This window comes from Condylura cristata, unplaced genomic scaffold, assembly GCF_000260355.1.
Source record: "Condylura cristata isolate star-nosed mole 26May11 unplaced genomic scaffold, ConCri1.0 scaffold00003, whole genome shotgun sequence".
In the NCBI taxonomy this organism is placed as follows: Eukaryota; Metazoa; Chordata; class Mammalia; order Eulipotyphla; family Talpidae; genus Condylura; species Condylura cristata.
The window spans coordinates 3,485,616-3,495,205 of NW_004567104.1; the positions used below are offsets into that span (position 1 = coordinate 3,485,616).

The following is a 9,590-nucleotide window of genomic DNA, read 5'->3' on the forward strand; positions in this document are numbered from 1 at the left end:
GTAGGGCATATTTAACACTCCTGTATTGTATCAGTTTAAAGGCATAGCTTTCTCTTTTGGAAAGCTGCTGTCGAGTTAAAGCAAAATTTGAGACACTTCTCTTAGTCCTCAGACTTATTTTCCTGCTAGATGAGTAAAGAAACAGCAGAAAATCTGTCATCTCGTGTTATTTGTGTGTATAGGAAATTAGTTTTCGTCTTTATTATGAAGCATTGAAGGAAAATGATATTCAGACACAAGGAATAAGATTTCCTTGCGGTTTTGTATTTTGCACAAGGAAGTGTCAATAAAAATAGTATGCTTGTTTAACAAAGAATTTGCTGACATGTTCCACCTAGTCATTTCAAGTTTGGTGCAGCTGAGGCTAGGTGCCTCCAGATGGCGCGCTGGTGCCCATTCTCTCTGCTCAGCGGCAGACCAGTTACCGGCTGCTGAGAATGAGCTTAAGTAGCAGGGCTTAACCCAGTGTGGCTCAGAGGGTTGCTGAAGGACTCGGAGATAGCTGCAACAGGACATCACTCACTCTCCAGGCATTTTTATTTTATAGTGCAAAAGGAAGAACTTATGCGGGCGGCCAGCAGTTGGAATGTAAATTGCTTTGTAGTATTTAAATTCAGCATGGACCCGTGGGCAGCTGAGCTGGTGGTACGTGCGAGAGAAACTACTGAATGGAATTTTTCTGGGTAGGACCCATCTGATCATTCTTTGTGTACCAAATGTTTTGTGTTTTGAATTGTGTTTATGTGCATACACTCATTTCATTTTTGCCTGGATCATGGGGGCTTAGGGTCAAAGTATTTTTTTTTTCCAATATGGTATAAAAAAAGCTTTATAAAATATTGCTAGTTAATAGAAATACGAACTGTTAATGGACTTAAGAGACACATGATAATACACAAAAAAATACTTTTACGTTTATTTGATAGGAAGAAAAAAAGTAAACCTAAATCATTTTACTATGCAGTTTTGTCAGATAAGACTTTTAAACAATAGTTAAAATATATATGTGTACAAGTGTCATGAAATAGATAGAAAATCACTTTTACAGGTAGGTGTAGATATAAACACAACTGTAAAATATGAGTGATATTTACATCTATGTGCTAGAAAAAGAATTGTGTAGCTATGGAAACACCTATTATGAAAAATATACTTTTCATGTAAGTACATTCTGTAAGGTCTAATATGCCATGTGAATGTGTGTTGTGGATGTGTAGATAACATGTGTATATGACCTGATGCATAATTATTGCAGTGATAGAATGGATTTTTTTGTACCTTCAAACACACTGTTTCTATCTAGATAACTCACTCTGAAGATCATCTACTGTCCCCAAAATCTGAATTTGAAGAATGCGATTGTTTCACATTATATTTTAAATTTACCAAGTTTCATTTACTTGTGCATTTAGCCTTGTGTGTTTTTTAAATTCGATGGAAGGTTGTTATTTGTATTTTTAACTAAAATATTGGCTGAAGTGATTAAATGAAAATTGTGTATGTATAAATATATACAATTTGATTTACTGGACTTGAGGTTACTAGAGCCAGAATCAAAAATAGCACTGAAAACTTGAATGATCTGACTGGGAGTTAACATTAGAAATTAGTCAATAAATTGAAACATTCAAATAATCAGAATTAAATAGTAAATTACCAAATCTCAGGTTTTATTCTTAGTATTGCTGGTAGAAAGCTGTTAGACAGTTTTTAAGTGTGTATACATTCCCTTGCAACAGACATGTACATGACAATTATGCTAAATTTTATGTTCTGTTACTGCATACTCACAAGTAAAACACAATTCAACTTGAGAAATATAATTTGGGAGCTAACTATGTAAGATAGTATGCTAAACCAAGAAACTAAGAAATGTTAGAAACAATCCCTGCCCTCAAAGAGTTGCCAGTCATATCAGTAGGTTGGAAATATCCATGTAGTAAAATAAAAAATAAAATTAAATGCAATTAGAGAGGATGTCTTCAAGGTGTATAGCATTTAGATGGAGGGAGAAATCTGACAAAGGGACATTACTAAATACTTCCCATTGGAAGACACTCATCTCAAGGCAGGGCAGAAAGAATAATTTTAATGCAGAAGATGATAAATTCTAGTCTAATATTGAGTTTGTATTGGACACAAACTCACCTTTGGACTTATCATATAATACAGCTTGGTGGGGCAGCAATGGAAAAGGCTTTCTACATGAGACTTAACATTTTGTTTGTCATCAATAGTTCATTCCAACTGCTATCAACAAAATACACATTCAATACTATTTTAGAAATTCAAAGTACTAAACAGTGATGATCAGTATGCAAAATAAATATAATAATTTGTAATTTGTTTCTTGTACATCTGTCATGTTAGAGTATAAGTTTCAAAGCACACTACTCATTTTTAGATAACATACACCCAAACTGTAAATTGCTGAAAAAATATGTATCAACTATATGAATCAGTGATAAAATAGGAGTAGTATTTTGTAATATCTGTATTTATCTTTCCTAATATCATCAATGATTAACATCATCAATATTTATCAAATCTTTGAAGTTATAAGCTGATTTAAGTTTTAAGTTATATAAAGCAACTTCCCTAAATTGCCACTGTTGGTGCTTCCTTTATTATTTTAACTTCTTACATGAATAGTTATGCCTTCACATTCTTTAAAATTTATTAAGATAACCATAAAATGTGTATTAATATTCAGACAAAATTCAAAATTCATATAAATTAGTCTTCATATCTGTGTAATAGACATATTGTTGTTATATTGTACATGATAAAATATAAATTCAGGGAACTTGACAATTTTGAGGAATGATTTTGTAGTCTGTAATATTTTCCTACCTCCTTACATGAACACTTCCAATATTTGGTTGCATGCAACTTTATATTATCCTCTTTAGAGCCTCTTTCAAATTCTTGAGATGCAAAGCAATCACTTGAATGATCCTTAAACAATTCCTTCCATAGTTCAGTGAGGGACACTAAGGTAGTGTCACTACATATATGCAACGGTGTCCTCTTTTTTGTTCTTGTATAGTATAGTGATATCTATACTTTGGATGGGCAATGTCAAACAAATGTGAAAAAAAAAACAATTTTGTTTTTTGTCATTTGAAAGCACAGTATTAGGGGCCTCCCTGGTTGTACAAGGGTTTAAGTCTCAGTATTATAAAGCTATCAGCAGCCACTGCAGCACAAGTTCAATCCCTGGCCAGGAAGCTAAACCACATGGCACAGCAGACCTCTCCTTTCTCACCTGCTGCTCTCCTCAGAAGTGTATTTCAGTCTATCTTATCATTTTCCCCACTCTGTCTCCTGTGAATCCTCTCACCCCTGTATCTATGGCTTACACCTCAGCTCTTGTATGTATCACAATATATATATATCCTTTAAAAATGAAAGTATAATACTAAATTAAAAAATAAATGTTTAAAAATGAACACATAGTGTCTTACCTATGGGAAAGTCCAATAAATTATGCCATATACTCAATAACATTAAAATATAAGTGAACACATGGAATTTCTATTTTTGCCCAAGAAAGACCTTTCTTTTTTAGTCACCCATCTATCTTCATTTACTTATTATTATTATTATTATTATTCATCTAAGATAGAAAGGATGAGATTTCTCAATTTGAAAAGGTTTGTTAATGGAGTTTATATGTCAATAAAATTGAGGATACAGGATTTTATTTTACATTGAGTCAATCTTTTTCTACCATCATTGTGGCTATGACAAATTTTTCAATCAGCCCTGTTCCCATCCTTTGGGACCTGTTGTTAACGTTTTATTTTTTAGCCCATGTGAGATGAGAGTAAGATGTAGTGACCCAAGACTAAACTGATACTCAGCCCTGGGACATGTGTTGGCTTGGGAACTAGCAGGTTAGGGAAAGTATGCCTTGTTCAAATGAAGTTGTATATTCAGTTTTGGAGAAATACACTGCAGTATGTACTGTAGATTTTCGCCCCTAGTGGTTGAATTAAACTTATTGGTTTTTTTTTTTTTTTTTTCCTATACTGGAGCCATTTTGGTCAAGATTCTTAAAAACTTATGTGTTTAAAAAATTTGTTTCAGGAGAACATTTTATATATTTTAAGTGATTATGTTGAAAGTTGCAAATACAATGCCTTGGAAAACAAACATATACAAATACCAAATATAAACAAATGATAGGAAATTTCTATTACTGGGTCTTATATTGTACTCCTATGTTTTAGTTTACAGAAAAGTTTTCTTTCTTTGGTGTCTAGAAGCCACTGCTTTCTAAAGTTAGTGGCACTGAATCATTTAAATAAGCTATTTAGCTTTTCTCACCATACAGTAAACTCCATAAAGGAAGGAAACGGATCCCAGATTCCTTTGAATCTAAACATATTGCCAGCTACAAACAAGAGTGGATTTGTTTTGTGATGACTGAATAAAGATTAAATTCTTACTTATTCATATAAATCCCAATAAACAGATATAGTGAGACAGCAGTGACTTCTGCTCTCTATATCTGGTTTCCCCTGACACCCATAGTGAAAAGAGGAAGTTCTTTCTCAAAATGGCTGTTTGAAATGAGATTTTTTTTAATAGTGTTTGAAATGTGGATATATATATATATATATATATATATATATATATATATATATATATATATATATATATATATATGTATATATATATATGTATGCACAAAACTGTCCTTTTGCTAAACTATTTAGATGAAGAAAAGATATCTTCAATCATACCTATGTCCCCGGGGTATTTTGTATTTTGTTACTGTGGGTTGAATATTCTACAGACAGAACTGCTAAGTTAGGGATATCAGAGGTATTGCTGGCAGCAAGAATAAAACTTAACGTATCCTAGGAACATTGATTTGCTTTGGAGTGATTCTTGAGATAGAAATAATTTATGTATTTTTTAAATGAGTGTAAATATTATGAGCATATACAAACTGCTACCAAGAGGGATAGAAATGGGAGTTGGTAACAGCAAATTTCATTTTAGGAAGAAATAGAAGAAAATAACAAGACTTTTATGACTGTATTGTTAAGAGGAGTGAAGAACACTTCTCCTGTCTCTGGACCAAAGGTTAACAGAAGAACTCCTGGTTCCTAAGATGTATTCCTTTCTAGTGTCAGGCATGTTGATGATAGTAGGTAGGAGAGAGTATAAAGTATCAGCTATAGCTGTGGACACTTAGGTCATTTGTTAACTGGTATGAAGTTGATGTTGGCAGTTCCAGAGTTCCAGCAAAGTGCACCAGGAAGCAAATGCCAACTGATTGTTGTTCCACACCAGTTTTCTGACTAACTCTGACTCATTCTTCAGATCTCTGCTGATGTGTTGCTTTGTCCAGGTAGCAGAGGCTTGCCAATCTTTTTAGAATACACTTAGCATTTTTCTCTCTACTCTCAGGGCTCATATTTTCTTCCTTGCCATCATACTTACCACTTGAAGCCCTCCCTGGCTTCACTAGATTAAAGCAGGAGCAGATTTTTCTCAAAACTGCTTATTTATGAACAGTGTCTTTTGCATGATGGATTAATGACTATTATGGGGTGTCTTTTGCATATATGTATTAATGACTGGTGTGGGCTTCCATGGCAATAAAAGTTGTGTTTGATTCACAGTGTTACATATGAGGCGGGGAATAACTAAACTCTCATCCTATATGTCTTCAGTTATTATCTAGGTAGTAGTGGACTTGACTTTTCTGCTGTGGTGGAATGACCTAATGGGGTATTCAAATACCACCTTAACTGAAAAACAAATTTAATAAAAAAATTAAAACTATTAAGGAATTAGCCTAAAAGAATGACTAATAAGATTACAGAGAACATGCATTTCGCAATTTACTTGGGGACTTTCTGATATTATTTAACTGAGATAATCCTAAAATAAAACAAACAAAAAAATGTTTCAAGTAGTGTCCACACTGCTATCATCCTGTTTTATATAAGAATAGAGGCACAGTGAGGTCAAATTACTTGCCCAAGCTCACACAGGGAAGAATAATGAAAGTGAAAGAAGCACAATAGTCCCTTGAAGAAAGTAGACTTGTACTAAATGCTGGAATGGGACTATTACAATTTTATTGTGGGAAGGCATATCCCCATGTAAATGAGAAGTTACCCACACAGTTAAGAAGAGTTTGTTCCCTGATTCCAGAGCCTTTTGTTGAAGATATTTTATTTGATGAATTCCCATAGAAGACAAATATAGTCAGGGAAATGTGTCAATGTGTGTTATCTGAGATCTTTACCTTTCATTGAACATTTTTTTAGTTTCAGATATTTCACTTGTTCATTTCCTATGGTATCCAAATGTGTGTTATCTGTGAGGATAGTTTATTAAATATTTTTTTTTAGTGACATGTATGCTAGAAATGAAATTTTTTAAGAGATACTTCCTATGGATGTCAGGATTAAAAGAAGCAAATAATTATATTTTTGTGCTTTACAATATCCCTTGTTTTGTTCCTTTTAAACATGTTTTATTTACAAAATTGATTTTATTTTACATACTTGCTTTATCATACCATAAAATGTATATATAATTTAATAGAAAATGTGTCACATACAAATTACAAAGAAAACAAAAGTAATCCATAAATATTGAACCCATAGATAATTACTATTAAAGCTTTGCCATACTTTGTTTCTACCTTTGATTCAACTGCATGTAAGTGTGTTAAAATGAACATATGCATTTGTACAGGTTATAGTTTATATAAGATGATGTAAAATATAGTGTCATGTTCTGTTTTATATCTATTATTTGATCATGTCATTAGAATATTTTTTAAATTGTTACACTATGTGACTGATATTTTTACTTAATCATTTCAATTTCACTTAAAATTATTAAAATTGTCAAGTTTTATTGTTTCCAGTTTTAGCATTTTTAAATGGAATTTATGCTGTTTGAACAATGCTTCACATAATATTTTTTTTCAAAGATTTATTTATTTATTCATACAGACCTAGGGTACCAGCCAGAGGTGCAGGGGCTGTGGGAGGATTCACCAGAGACAGAGTGGGAGCAGAACAGGTAGGTTGATGAACTACACTGCTGAGGGGGAGCAGAGGGGGAGACAGGAGAGGCCTCTGTAACCTCCTGGTATGGGATTGAACTAGTGCTGAAGCAGAAGTGGCTAGCTTCCTAGTGCTGCACTTCAACCCATTTTACCACTATGCAGGGCCCTGTGTTATGTCCAAAATAATCTTACTTAGATGAGTGACCATGCTATTCTGTGCTCTACAAAGGTCAACATTCTAATGCCTCTTTTATGTGATTAACTGGGGTTCAAAGAAATTGAATGATAAGATTAATCTATCTTAGTGGCACTATTAGGGTTCAAATTTAACTGCATCCTTATCTTTTTATTTCTTTTTTAAAATTTAATTATTTATGTATACAGAACTGGGACCAGGGACAGTGAGTGTATTCACCAGAGACAGAGTGGGGAGCACAACAGGCAGATTGATGAAGTATACTGCTGAGGGGAGCAGCGGGCGGATCAGGAGAGGTCTGTTGAGTCATGTGGGTTACCTCCAGGGGGTGCCTGGGATGGAACCTACTGCAGTTAGCTTGCAGTGCTGCACCCTAACCTGTTGAGCCACTACATAGTACCCTGGTAGTGTTCATAATTTCATAAGATGCTTATTTTTTTTTTTTGAGTATTTGCTGCCACATGTTATCAAATAGAGATAGTAAATGTCACTCTCTGAGTTTTTTTGTGCTTTATTTAAATAATAAATGGAAATTTAGATTCTAGGGAATATAAGAACTTGGTACTCTCTTCAGTTAATAGAAATTGGGAAGCTCCTGGGAGGTTGAGGGACTGGCAAAAACATGTTAGTAATCTAAATTCCCAGACATGAATCTTGGAGATTCAGATAAGAATGTGAGGTGGGTCACTGCTTTTAACAAGTTTCCAAGGTAATGTTCTATTAACTGGCACTTTAGGCACCTAAAAATTTGAGACTGAAGGAAGAATGGCAAGTTTAAGATGAAACTCAGAAATTTGGTGGTCATCAGATACTGATAGAAAATCCACTGGCTAGGGCCTTCCACGGTGGCAAAATGGGTTAAAGTGCAGCACTACAAGCTAGCCACAGCCTCTTTCAGTGAGAGTTTGATCCTGAGCCACAGAGCTGACCCACATGGCCCAGCAGACTTCAGCTGTTTTTCTTGTTGCTCCCCTCAGCAGTGTATTTCAGTCAGTCTGTCTGTTCTGCTCCTCACTCTGTCTCTGGTGAATCCTCTCACTGCCCCTTCTCCTCTGAACTGTACCCCAGTCTGCATGCATAAATAAATACATCTTTAAAAACCAGAGAAATTAAAAAAAAAGTTAATGGACTGGGATACCCTGTGGTATGCATAAATGCATAAATCTTTAAAAAAAGATAAAACAAAATAAAAAAAAAAGAAAGAAAACCAACTGTGTGACTCTGTGGACAGCATGCCTGGGAATGGTAACTGTAAGAATATGCAAACCACTCCTGATTTAAGGCTTCATTTCCCCATGTTTTTTGAAATATAAAACACACTGAAGACTCTTGAAATTGAAAGCAAACTAACTGCTAAATTGAATGAACAGAAATGACAGACACTGAAGGTTTATTGAGATAAGATGTGCTTTAAAATAGATTGACTATGGGGCCCTGCCTGGTGGTGCAGCAAGTTAAAGCACAGCACTAAGAAGCTAAAGCCTCTTCAGCATGAGTTTGATCCCTGCCCTGGAGGTGACCCACATGGCACAGCAGACCTCTCCTGACTCACCTGCTGCTCCTCTCAGCAGTGTACTTCATCAGTCAGCCTGATCTGCTCCCCACTCGGTCTCTGGTGAATCCTCTCACCGCCCCTGCACCTCTGGCCTGTACCCTAGTTCTGTATGCACAAATAAATAAATATTAAAAAAATTGATTATGAGAGTAAATACACTGAATACTTCTGCCTGTATATCATAATCATAATCATATCTTTACTACCTAAACTACAAACCTTCATTTAAATTTTTAAAAATATTTATTTATTTAAGACATATGGAACTGGGGTACAGTCCAAAGGTACAGGGGTGATGAGAGGATTCATCAGAGAAAAAGTGGGGAGCAGAACAAGCAGATCAACAAAGTACACTGCTGAGGGGATCAGTAAGCAGGTCAGGAGAGATCTACTGAAGTGGCTGCAGCTAGCTTGCAATGCTGCATCCTAACCCTTTCTGCCACCAGGGAGGGCCCTCATTTAATGTTTTAATTTAACTTGTTAAAAGTGGAATAGATACGGTTAGTTTCTATTTTCTTTGCTTTTCTATTGGGGGTTTTCTAGGCTTTATTAGTAAACAGCAGCTGATGAATTTGATCTTTCCTATTATATGAAAAACTCCTGGGGAAATGGGTTCTACTTCACACAAGAAATAGTTTTTGCATTGATTACATTTCACCCCACATTTTCATTAATTTTAATACTTTTGGAAACCATTTTGTAAATTTAGGCAAATTCTTTTTGGGGAATAAACTCTACTAGCCTTGTAATTAAAATGATACCAAAGGTCTGAGGGCATTTAATTTTTTTATTAG

At 34.6% G+C, this 9,590-nt stretch overlaps 1 long non-coding RNA gene across 1 annotated transcript in view; it reads left to right on the forward strand.

The window, feature by feature from the left end:
• Positions 1-457: 457 nt before the first annotated feature.
• The window catches only part of LOC105854295, a 110,339-nt gene continuing 101,206 nt past the window's right edge, over positions 458-9,590 (forward strand). The window contains exon 1 of the long non-coding RNA XR_001145977.1: positions 458-683. This is a non-coding gene — a long non-coding RNA (uncharacterized LOC105854295). The remainder of the gene's footprint in view (positions 684-9,590) is intronic.